The sequence below is a fragment of the Streptopelia decaocto genome, assembly GCF_964273445.1.
Source record: "Streptopelia decaocto genome assembly, chromosome: 1".
Classification (NCBI taxonomy): Eukaryota; Metazoa; Chordata; class Aves; order Columbiformes; family Columbidae; genus Streptopelia; species Streptopelia decaocto.
This window is the reverse complement of record NC_138663.1, coordinates 185,858,376-185,870,501: the sequence shown is the minus strand read 5'-3', so window position 1 is coordinate 185,870,501 and position 12,126 is coordinate 185,858,376. Positions and strand designations below refer to the sequence as shown.

The 12,126-nt window shown below is 43.7% G+C and overlaps 1 long non-coding RNA gene across 1 annotated transcript in view; it reads left to right on the top strand.

The window, feature by feature from the left end:
* LOC309436969 overlaps positions 1-12,126 on the top strand; it is a 97,478-nt gene that overhangs the window by 29,879 nt on the left and 55,473 nt on the right. The window contains exon 2 of the long non-coding RNA XR_014183442.1: positions 69-576. This is a non-coding gene — a long non-coding RNA (uncharacterized lncRNA). The remainder of the gene's footprint in view (positions 1-68; positions 577-12,126) is intronic.

The window sequence follows — 12,126 nt, the reverse complement described above, 5'->3', positions numbered from 1 at the left end:
GACCAAGCTGCTCGACACTCAGAAGCAGAGATGAAAATGGCCTCACCGGACTCCTCTGTGTCTCCTAGGATTTGCTCCTTCTTAGAATGAAGAAGACGTGTTGCAACCATGACTGAGAAAGGCTCTCCTGGCTGAGCCTGAGCACCGTAACCCTGCAGAGGAAGATGTGAAGACCAGAGCAAGATTGCTGCCTACCTTTCTCTCTGTGGTGTGCTGGGCCTCCTGCCCTACACTGGCAGTTTTAAATTCCTAATTTGAAGACTTAGCATGGAGCAGAAGGCTAAACTCAGCATGCTAGAGGGGAAACCGGCAGCCCAGTGCAGGCCCTGGTATGGACAGAAGTGCATTACAGGACAACAATGGATAAACCTGCCAGGGATAAACTGTGGATGAAGATGTACTTTTTGCCTTGAAGAGCTCACAGTCTATGTACAAGACATGAGAAAACACTGGTGTAAAGGAAAGTACACTGAAATGAACCAGAGTGAACAGCAGCCATGGGAGCATATGTGGAGAGTTCCTTGCTGTTCCCTCCTAAAGTATGGGTGTCACCCCACCCTGCACACCTCACCCCAGGTCAGTGCCACCACAGCTGTGGAGTAAAAGACTTGTGCATATTGCTGAGTGGGTACTTCTGTATCGTTATTCAAGTGCTGTGCTGATGGAAATAATCTGTTGCCTTTGGTGTTTTACTATCAAACACAGACTGGCAAGAGCCTCCAGTCTTGCAGGGAAGTTTGGGATGGAATAGGGTATTGCAGCTACTCTGAGCAGCTCCTGCCAGTGCATGGGAGAGCTTGTGGGAGGATCAAGCCTGGACCTCCTCCCTGGCTCAGGAGGACCTTCTGGCAGTGGGCCATCCCCAGGCTGCTCCGGGGTGGGGACGGGAGTTGAGGGATGTCCCTCAGAGCACATCCTGCGCAGAGCTGCCAGCAGCGGCAGCCTGGGGACAGTGTCACTCAGCATCTTGGAGAAGTGCCCTTGACTCATGAAAGAACTTTCATCTTGGGGGCATAACACTGTCAGCAAATCCTGTGGTGCCCAGGCTGCAACCCAACTGCTGCCAATGTCTTTCATCTCTGTCTTCCTAGTGCAGCCTTTGAGGGCATTTGGGAACTATTTTCAAGGCATGGTTCAGTTCAGGAATTGTCCTGGTGTTTCCCTACTCCTCAGACAATTGCTATTGTCCTCAGCCCTCCAGATTCTTTGTTTCACTCTCTTTTCTCCTGCCCTCACTCATGGAAGAAGAAAACATTTATTCCTTAAATGTAAGCAGGGGCTAGGAAATCCTCCAATCCAGCCAAAGTAAATCGGTTCTTTCCGATGTAACCTTTGTCTTCCTGTGTTTCACTCCTGTGTTTTCTGTCTTTTGACTAAATCGTGGCAATTTTTGGCAAGAGACAGCAGACTCCCATAGAGCAGCAGATGTAAGTCTTGGGCACTTAGTAGTCAGCAAAGGATGGCAGAAAGCAGGCATGTGGTGACCTTGAGGGGATTATAGCTATTTGCACAGCATGGAGCCTAATAAAGCAGGCCACAAGTCTTGTCATCCCAAATTGGTTTGTGCTGAGACAGCGCTGAGGTCTCTGCCTTTGTGACATATCTTACTGCAGACCAGATAACCTGCTGACACCAGAGAAGCGTTCCTCTTCTTTCTCTCAGAAGCATTTAGGACATTAGGACATTGTTTAAGCTACTGTGATACAGGGCTTAAATTAGATATCACACCATGTTACCATAACATGTTAGAGCCATGTTGTTTTCCGTGTTGCATTACCAGCTTAGACAAAGGAAAACTAGTTTATTAACAAACTACTTGGCTTGGATCTACATGTTTCTTCCCACTAACAGTTCTAAGACAAAAAAGCTTTAATTCCTATGTTTTTATCTATTGAGTGAAGGGCCCAGATGCAATAGAAGGCTCTGGGGAGTGATGTTCTACGTCAGAAAGGAAGACTTCACTTTAAAGAGAAGGAATATTATAATTACTTAGTTCTCAGTCTAGTTGATTTAAGAACATAGTGGGATGGTAATGACTTTCTATGCTGATTAAATCCCATCATAGCTTTCCTGAGGTATTATTAAGTGCGTTGCATTACAGAGGTAATTCCCACACTATTTTAAACTAGTTAATGCCATTTCCGTAAAACAAATAATTGCTCATTTTTTAATACAATGAATATTGTAGAAGGTCATACAGCATTCAAACTGATAAATTTTCCATGGGAATAAAATAATAAGATTTATGACCTGTTCCACATTTAATAAGTCTTTCTCTGTTTATTTGCAGCCCTGTGTGCTGCAAGCCTCTGTGGATCAGCAGGCTCTTTCCTGCTTTACCCAATGTATTTTCTGGACAGTTTCTGTGTTTCTTACCCTTATGAGTCTCTGCAAGCCCTGGACCAACACTGAAATCTCAGTGGTCTGTCTGCTCCCACTTCTATGTGTGTGTCCTCTGGGGATTCGGTGTACCTTTCTAAGGCATGTGATAAGTTCATACTGTAGACAGGCTTTGCACAAGGTTTTAAAATATCCTAAAATTGTCTTAATGGACTTGCATGGGCATTGCAGACCATGTGTAGCTAATGCTTTTCCAGAAATGAATGTAGTCGTTGTAAATCATTAAGTATCTTCCAAATTCACACCGTCTTACCTGCAAATCCACCTGTCATAGGACATCTGAAAACATAGGAGCCAAAATCATTAGTGGTTTTAAAAAATTTTGACATAATTCTTTTTGGCATGCTTTCTTTTTGACATATTCTGTATAGAGAACAAGAATGCACACAGGTCTTCCTCATTACCACAAGTTCTCTAAAAGCATCCTCATCTATTGCTTTACAAAGTCCTCTGTGGGTATTTTTAAATTTATTCTAGTAGTCAATATAAAATTTACATAAATCGCTTTTTTTTTTTTTTTCCCTTCTGGCAGTAAAAACTCCACAATTTCAATTTCAACACTATTTTTTTTTTCACTTGTTTATAAAACTTGGTTTTGGAAATATTAATCCTACAAGTAATTAGTTGTCCTGTCCCACGATCTTTTCAGAAGTGTTGTTTGCAGAAAATGAGCACACTGCTGGCCCAGATGAAAAGCCTCTCAGATCCAATAACCTTTTCTACTGTTTACACCTGGCACGGCTGCACAACACCAGCCTTCTCCAGTGGGCTCTTATCTCTGCAGATGAGAGAGAAAAGAAAAGAAAACATGTCAGGTGGCTCAGCTCACAAGTTTTAAAAATGAAACAAACGTCTTTTTTTTTAAGACTGGGAATAAGAAGTGGAAAGAAGGTGAAAGGGAAAGAACTAATTTGTTTCCAGCACTGGAAAACACATATTGATAGCTCCTTAGCTATATTTGTTCATGCATTTTTTTTTTAGGTATCTTCCCATGTGTATCACAAAACTATTGGCCAGATATAGCAAGAAATGGACTTCATTAAAGAGAAATAAAACATGGAGTTATTTTGGCTCTGTAATTACACAGGCCAGAAATGAAAAATAAGCTTAGATTGTTGAATGGAAACTCTCTATATGTTTTTGATTACCTTGCGTTGACAGCTCTTCAGATTATCCTGCTTCCTATGCCAATTTGCACTGAATTTGCAAAAAGAACATATGAGGTACTCTCTCATTTCTAGGCTGGGGGTTTCATACATTTTCATTAGGCACACTGCATTTTGACAGGAACATTGTCTCTTGAAGAAACTCACTTCCCTTTCCAAACCTAATGCCTCTGATGACAAGTACAGCCCACACAATTTTTAGATACAGTTATAAATCAACATTATATTGCTCATTGTTTCATTGTAAGGTAAAAAAGTTGTTAATTTTATTATTTTCCCTTCACCCATTCTTTCATCTCCTTTTCGCTCCTGACACACAGTTCTGTATTAGCCGATTCCCCCTGTGACCATCTTCCTCCTTGCTCACACAGCTTTTTCCTGGGGTCTCCTCACTGGACTGTCTTGTGATTCCTTCCTCTGCCATGCTGTCCAGAGGCTCACATGTGTTTTACTTCTGGACAATGTTATGCTGGTGGCTTTCTCCCTTTTCTAACCTGCAACGCCCACCTAGCACCCCTTTTTGAGGGGTCACATGTCTCCCCACAGAGATAAGTGGAAAAATCACCAAGAAATCATGAGTTTGGAAATGCTGCCAGAGGGGTTGTTTTCCATTGTGGAAACAAGTGATGAGGAGATGCAGCCTGTTGCTATACAGACTGCGGTATTTTTTTGTGTTTTGTCTTGTTTGCACAGAGTGGTTCTGTCCTGTGGCTATAGCTCCTTGCCTACCACAACAGAATACATATCTTGTTATTATGAATGCCTTAGGTTGATTAGGGTTCTGATAAAAAGATCTGAGACAGAAGCTCAGGAAGTCAGAGCCAGTCAGAGCTCGCAAGTGACATCTGAGGTATCACTCTTGAAGCAAATGCTTTAGTTTGTATGTTGTCAGTGGAGCAAACTCATGATCTTCAAAACTGCCAGAGGCAGGACCTTCTGCACCTGATAGCTGCGCTTAAGCCAGCACAAGATTTCTCTGGAACCCTTCAACAGCACCTGCCTCTCCATCAATTAAAGTATTTAGGCTCATATTTGGAAAACTGTTCCATCATGCCCGTACAATTAGATTTGCAAGCCAGGGAGCTAAGTCAGAGAGGTTTGATCTGAGCTGGGGTTTTAAATGTGTTTCATACAGTGTTGGCTATAAGGATACTTTGAAAGTCTCTCCATGTAGGGTAGAGGTCCCCAGTTCTTAAGCAGCTTCTGTTCAACAGTCCTAAATTCCAGGAAATCTAATAGCTTCTGTTTTAATGTACCCTTTAAATTTATTTTCCTGCTTGCTAACATATTAATAAATATTAATTAATGTATATTCAGCTTGAACCCTTTGGCTAACACTGACTTCTTCCAGATATTAACTTCTTTCTAATCATATCCTTCTCCCCCTGACCTCTCTGGATCTCAGCTCAGAGTTTCACAGTTAGAACATCTGATATGTTTATATATGGATAAAGCAATACCTATGTACTTTATAGCTAAGCCATGAATTCTAGTAACCAAGGCTTTTCTGAAAGCTTGTAATTCAAACAGGGAAATGTCAGCATGATTTGCATTTTCTATTGAATCAGCATAATCCAAGATAAAATCAATTTTGCAAGATTTTTAATACCTGTTAGGCTTAAAATAGTTTAACATACTATTTCTGGTTGACTGATTCCTGTCCATGGACATTTCAAGTCTGTTTAGAATACATAGAACTTGTATGCATCCCAAATAATGCCCAAAATTATGTGACTTAAATCCAGCTGGCTTTATATATAATGTAATGAAATAAAAAAGACTGAAAGCTCAAATGGTGCTACAAAAGCACAGACTTACTCAGCCTTACAAATAAAATGTTATAGAGAACCAACCTAGGGAGACATACATAGTTTTTTTAAGGTTTATATGTCCAGAAAAGTTACCTGTAAAGTCACCGAAGAAGCGTTAAGGTATATGGGTTTAATTTGCTGGGTAACAAATGTCGCATTGTCTTAGATAGATACACTATCACTGTTAATGACAGGTTTTAGGGGTTTAGGTGATGGGAAGATTGTCCCTCTGCTTTCACTGTTTTTCCAGTGAAACAGCTATTAATGTCCCAGGTGGAAAAAAGGAGTTCCATTCCAATATCTGTCTGTGCCATATAAAAGCCAGGGGAAAGGAAAACAAAAGCAAAAAGGAAAGACAGTGAAATCAGCTGAAATGTATTATTAGAAAAATGTAGATGGCAAGATACAGCTGAATTATTTACTTGAAATCACAATTTTGCTTACATTTATATACACAAGCCTGAAAATCTCTGATGGGTGGGAAAGAATGGTTTCACATCTAAGCTTTTCAGAAAACAGAGAGTGAATCTGTCTGAAAACTGATATGAAGAAGAAGCTTCCCTTGGAACAATATCCATGAAAGACATGAGCAAGTTGGGAAGCCCAACTATGGGAGATTCCCACTGACACAAAAGCCATACTGATGGAGAGAGCAGCAATGTGAATGACAAGGCCATAAGGTGTCCTATAAAATTTAAATGTCCAAGGAGCCTTTGGCCAATTTGGATCTTGTCTGGATCTAATATACGAACTCTGAGAAATCAAGTAGCTGAGATGACAGAAGATGCTCCAATTAATTGATTCTACACCATATTTCATCAAAATGGGTTATTGAAAGATGTGGGATAAAGTACTGAATTCAGAGAACCAACCATGGACTAGTGAAAGCTTGGGGATCCTGACATTTGACTGATTTCTGTGTCTCCACAATCTTATGGAAATCTTCATTTCAATACTTTCTAGGGCTTGACCTGATTTCTACCAACCATACATCAGAGGCCAGCACATTGCAAAAACCTGTGACCGACTTTTACCACCAAAAGTTGGAAGTAGCAAGTGGTGGAAAAGTGCATCTGGGTAGTGCTTGTGGCTGTGTTTCAGGCAGGGATCCATGAAGATTTATTGTACAGATTTGCAGAGCTGTAATATTTGGGCTCAGAGCCCTAGACCTTGCTCAGAACCCTAGACTTTGAACCCTTGAGATTTGTGATGTATGGTCATATAAAACACTATAGCTGGAGTACATTTAATCTGATTTCATACTTTAGGAGAAGGAAGGAGGTTTGCTGAGGGTAAACTCAGCTGCATGTTATTCTTTGGTGTCATCTAAATGTATGAAATAGAACACAGGACCTGAGTACTTTAGGGTACTTGGATGAAAACCTAATTAATCACAAATGTCAGTGACGAAGAACTGGAGGCCAAAGTTTTGGTAGGTTTTTGTTTGCTTGTTTGCTTGTTTGTTGTGTTCTTTTGTTTGTGTTTTTTGTTGTTGTTGTTGGTGGTGGTGTTTTTTTGGCATGTGTGTAAACAACTTCCTGTATTACACTTGAGTGCTGCTAGAAAAAGTGTTAAGTAAAGGCACATGGAAGAAAAAAAAACCCCATAAATGTTGGAAGATGGTTTCACCAGAGTACGTCATGGTGTGTTTGCATTATGGACCTCAGGGCTGCAAGGATGGCCATCTCTGAAGGTGGTGGTGGTTCATACCATTGTAGCTGGGTCAGTAAATCCAGCCAGGACTACCAAGGGTATCACAAATCAGATATTAAAAGCAAATGTTTAGTGCAGTGTTAAATACAACAGTGGGTGCCTACTCAGGCGGTGAGAACTGATAAGCTTTCTGTTGCCATAGGGTCAACGGGCAGGTCCTGTTTCTCTGTGCTCATCCCCAGATCTGCTGCTTTGCACTGTCAAAACGGCACAACAGCTTGGCCTTTGGAAGGAGATGACACATTGTTGAATTCTTTATATTCTAAGTATTTGGGATTCAGCTCTGCTGGATTTACACAGCTATAGTGTACCTCAGGATGCTGAAAAATTGCTCAGATCCCATTAGAGACAGCCGAGTAAAAAGCTGTCCAGTTAAAAACAAGTACTAGGTGTAAGAAACTCTTATTTTCTTCTTCTTCTTTTATTTTTAAATTTCTTTTCCTTAGTTTAGTTTCTTTAGGTTTTTTTTTTTTTACTGTTTCATGTTCTAACCATCTCCATTTTGCAAGGTTCAAAAAACACAATGCAAAGTGCGTATTTAAACAAGGTTTTGACATTTTAATAAAGGATGTGTTTCATGTGTGTTAATTGCAAATAAACACTGGTTATCTAAGAAATTGCGTTAATACAAGGCATTTCTAAATAATCCAAGGCATCTGCTCAATTGAAGAGACATTTTAAAGTGAGTTATCAAACAGGAAATAAAATGTTGCACCTGTTCCTCCTGCTTTCCCTTTAATACCAGAGGGACAGTCTCTGGGAAGTTAACAGGCTGAAAGGAACAGGTCACGCCCATCACAAAATACCCGACTGCAGCTGATTCAGTGTGCAGTACTAGATTCTGGCTGGAGTAATTTCTAAAGTGCCAAGGAAACAATAGGTCTTTGTGTGCTCTCAAGAGCACCAAGCCAGTTGAATAGGAAGAATGTCACTTTTTCACTTAAACAACCTTTTCTAGTACGTATTTTCATTCTATAATAAAGCTCATCTCTCTATATTACATTACATAGACGTAAAAATTGTATTGTCATGCTAGAATACCTGTTGGGTCCAACAGGAAAAAGCTCACAGCTTGCTGTGTTGTGGAGCTTCATACACACATTGTGTCTAATACAGGAAGACAGACACCAAGGAGCAGCATTTCAGTTTTTATATATGCTTGTGTGTTAATGCAATATGGAAATCACCTTAGCATTTGCTACCTGTTTTCTCCAACCTGGAGCAAATGCTTTCCCATATCCACTTCATTACCTACATACATAGAGGAAATTCTTGCAGCTCAACACGAGCCTTTTGCAGCACATGCAACTGGGTAACAGGAAAAGTGCAGTGACACGAGTCTTTGGAAGGAAGTTTCTGCTCTTGGTAGCCACAGCACAGGGGTTTGGATTCAACCACTTGCAGTGGGCTGACAGCCTGGGAAAAGGTGTGTTTGCAGCATGTCAGCAAATGTGGTTCCCATAACCCTTGCCAGTGACAGTGAGCATCAATCCAGCAGCACAGCTTCTTCCACCTTGCTGGATCACAGGCCATTTGATACGCACCTCAAAAGTGAGATGTGACTCTCATGCATATGTCATGTCAAATGAGCAAGAAGCCATCAAAGAGAGTCAGAACATAACATGATTTCTTTTGAAAGAATATACACAGGATAGATTAGGTTGGCTGAATCAGTACTTGTCAATAGAGTAACTTGTGATCATTAAATGGATTGTAAGCTTTTGAGGGAAAGTATCCCAGCTTCCTACAGACAGTGTAGTTACATGTTGTTTAAAAGGAAACGTGAAGCATCTTGGAGAAATGCAGCTTCTGTTCAGTCTCTAAGTGACAGCGCAACAGCCATAAAGAACAGTGGAAATACCTCAGATGGTACAAATTCTGAAAATCTTTGGAAGAAAATGCCACAGCGGTCATACCACGACATAGACGAAAATGAGTGAAAGGGAGGTGATTCAAGGGTATCAGTCCTCCAAACTCCCAGGGATGTCATGGATGGTTTGATGATCCATCAATTAGTTGATGAGTGACAGCACAACGTGACGACCCATGGACCTTCTTTATGCAGTACACAGCAACCTACAGTAGAAATCAACTAACTAACTAACTAACTAACTAACTAACTAACTAACTAACTAACTAACTAACTAACTAACTAACTAACCAACTCTCTTGCCATATTGGCTGAAAAGAACAATTTTTGAAAGTAACAAACATGTATGTGAAAAACATGCATTCAGTACACAGCTACCTACAGTAGAAACTGACTAACTAACTAACTAACTAACTAACTAACTAACTAACTAACTAACTAACTAACTAATTGTCTCAAACTCTTGGCAGAAAAACAGCTAACTACAAAAATACTCACTAACTAACTAACTAATTAACTAACTAACAAACAAACGAACATGTTAACTATCTAACTAAGTGGTCAAGGTTGTGCAAAAGGAATGAGGTCCAATCTGAGGCATCGTGAACTTCAGACCGCCTGGGGAAAGAAGGGGGAAAAGACAGGCATTAGGGACACGGCTGAGAGGAGAAGCAGCAGCTTGTGCTTTCATGTGAAATCCAATATCCATTCCTAGTTCTCCTCTGCAGGACTCCTGAGAGCTGGTGTTAGGGTTTGGTGTTACTATATTAATGATGGAGATTGTGGAAGTTTGGGGAGGTTTCCCTGTATACAAGGGCCTTTGACACAAGTGCTGTACAAATCTCTGCGTTGATGGCCAGGCCGGGGTACAGCTGCAGTAAGAATTTTCCCCCTGCCAGACATGTTCTCCCAAGGGCAGGTGTGTGCAACCTCTATGGGACCCTCTCTGGGAACCTCAGAAACCTTTCCTGTACTCAGAGCCGTGTTACAATTCAAAAGATGGAGAGCAGGCTCTGAACTCTGGCAGAGCTCCAGCTGGTGGATGACTTTGCTTGTCCCTGTGGCAGCAGTCCCAGCTTCTAAGGGGGGGACGCTTTTATTCTCATTCTGCTTTTGGACCCCACATACCCCTGAAGTTTCAGCGGGTGCCTCTGGTGTTAACAACTCTTCAGCCTGGCCCTCCTCCTCCTCCTCAAAGAGCTGCCCCGGCCTTGACACCTGCACACAGAAAACCATTGGTTTCTGCCCCAGGCCTGGGTACAGCTGCAGTAAGAATGGAGAGTAAAACTGAACAGGAGTCAAGCAAAGGAAAGAACCGCCATAGGAATCAACCAGTGTGTATAATCACAAATAATTTCTTCCTGAAAATGTTTAAGATTTCAGACCGTGCCAATAATTTATTTTCTCCATGTCAATAGAAATTTCAGCCCCCAAACCTGACACTTTCTGAATGGGTAGTTTAGACTTCTTTTGCCAAGGCCAAATTCACAGTCAAACCTTGCTGCCTTTAGAATCAGGGGCACACTCGAGAAAATGCAAAGGAAAGAGCAGGTGAGGACAGGAGAGGAGAGGTGAGGAGAAGAGAACCGTTCCCGTATGCACGGTCACTGGGTGCCTGGGAGCTGGATGACTTTGCTTGTCTCTGTGTCAGCAGTCCAAACTTCTGAGGGCAGAGGCTTTTGATCTAACCCTGGTTCCGGACCTCACATACCTCTGAAGTTTTGGTGTCTGCCTCTGGCACTGGCAACTCTTCGGCCGACGCACTGTCAAGCCCAGCCTGCTCCTCCTCCTCCTCAAAGAGCTCCCCGTGGTGCTCAATGAGGAGCTGCACCAGCCCTGTCACCTGCACACAGAAAACCATTGGTTTCTGCCCCGGTGGCTGCAACCAGGTCCAAGGGCCTCTCCCACTCCCTACCCTGGATTCTGCTCAGAAGCTGCAGCTGTGGGGCTGCTGTTGCCAGCAGCTCCCCCAGCAGCATTTGCTGAACTGAGGAGGCAGCCTGGAACCTCTGAACAGCAAACCTCGGCTGGGCCTGGAAGGCTGTAGCTGGCTGGTAAATGCAACGTACCTTCATCACCTCCACCAGGACATCCACGGGGAGCATGTCCTCCTCGGGTGGGCTGAGGAGGACTGTCCCCAAACAGACAGCCAGTTTCCTGGCTGTCATCCTGGTGGTGGTGGCATTGCTGGAGATGGTGTGCAGGAGGCTGAGCAACTCTTTGAGGAGGAGGAGGTTGGCCTTGGGCAACTTGCTGGCCACCCTGAGGAAAGAGGAACACAATGTTCAGAAAGGAGATGTTGTCAAGGCAGGTGTCCCAGGCTGATCTCAGGCAAGGCCACGCTAGAGAAGGCTCCCTGGCCATGGCTGGTTTCCAGCAGAATGTGTGCCCTGGCTGAGATGCAGCCATCTCTTTCTGGCAAGAGTCTCTTGGTGGAGCAAGCCCAGCGTCTACAGGCAGCGCTCCCAGGAAAGAAAAGTTTTCTGTGCCACTTTCCCCCAAAACGTGACCTCACAGTAGCAGGAGAAGCAAGAGGTGGCAGGCGGAAAAGACAGCATTTCAGGCAGGCTGTGGCTTTGCAGAAAAATGCCGGGCTCTGCCAGTGCCTGCGGAGCAGACGGGCTGCTGTCCACACTTACTCTTTGAGCCCAGCCATCCTCTCCTGCCTGCTGGTCTTCAGCACGGCGCTCATCCACTGCTCGTAGAGCTCAGCCTGGAGGAGCTGGGAGGGGATCTTGCGCAGGAAGTCCTGCAATGGCAAGGGCTGCGCGTGAGGCTGTGAGCAGCGCCGCCGGGAGCACAGGCAGCAAGGCCAGGCCTCTGGCTGAGCAGCTGCTCCTGGCTTTGGGCTCCTGTTCTGGCAGGGGCCCATCAGCAGCGCCAGAGCCGGGAGCTGCCGAGCTCCAGGTCAGCAGCTTCACCTGCAGGATGACGGCCAGGAGGTGCAGCGGCTGGCTTTCCAGGTGGACCTCTGCGCCGCTGTCCAGGGCCTCCCGGAGCTCCTGGGTGGCCCGCTCGCTGGCTGTCACGAGGAAGATCCCCTCCGTGGATGGCCCGTGCTGGTGCAGGAGAGCCAGCAGGTCCTGCAGGGAACAGAAGAGATCATTACTGGTCTGGAGACAGGTCCTGGGATTACTGAACCTTCCTCAAGGGCAGGATGGAGCAT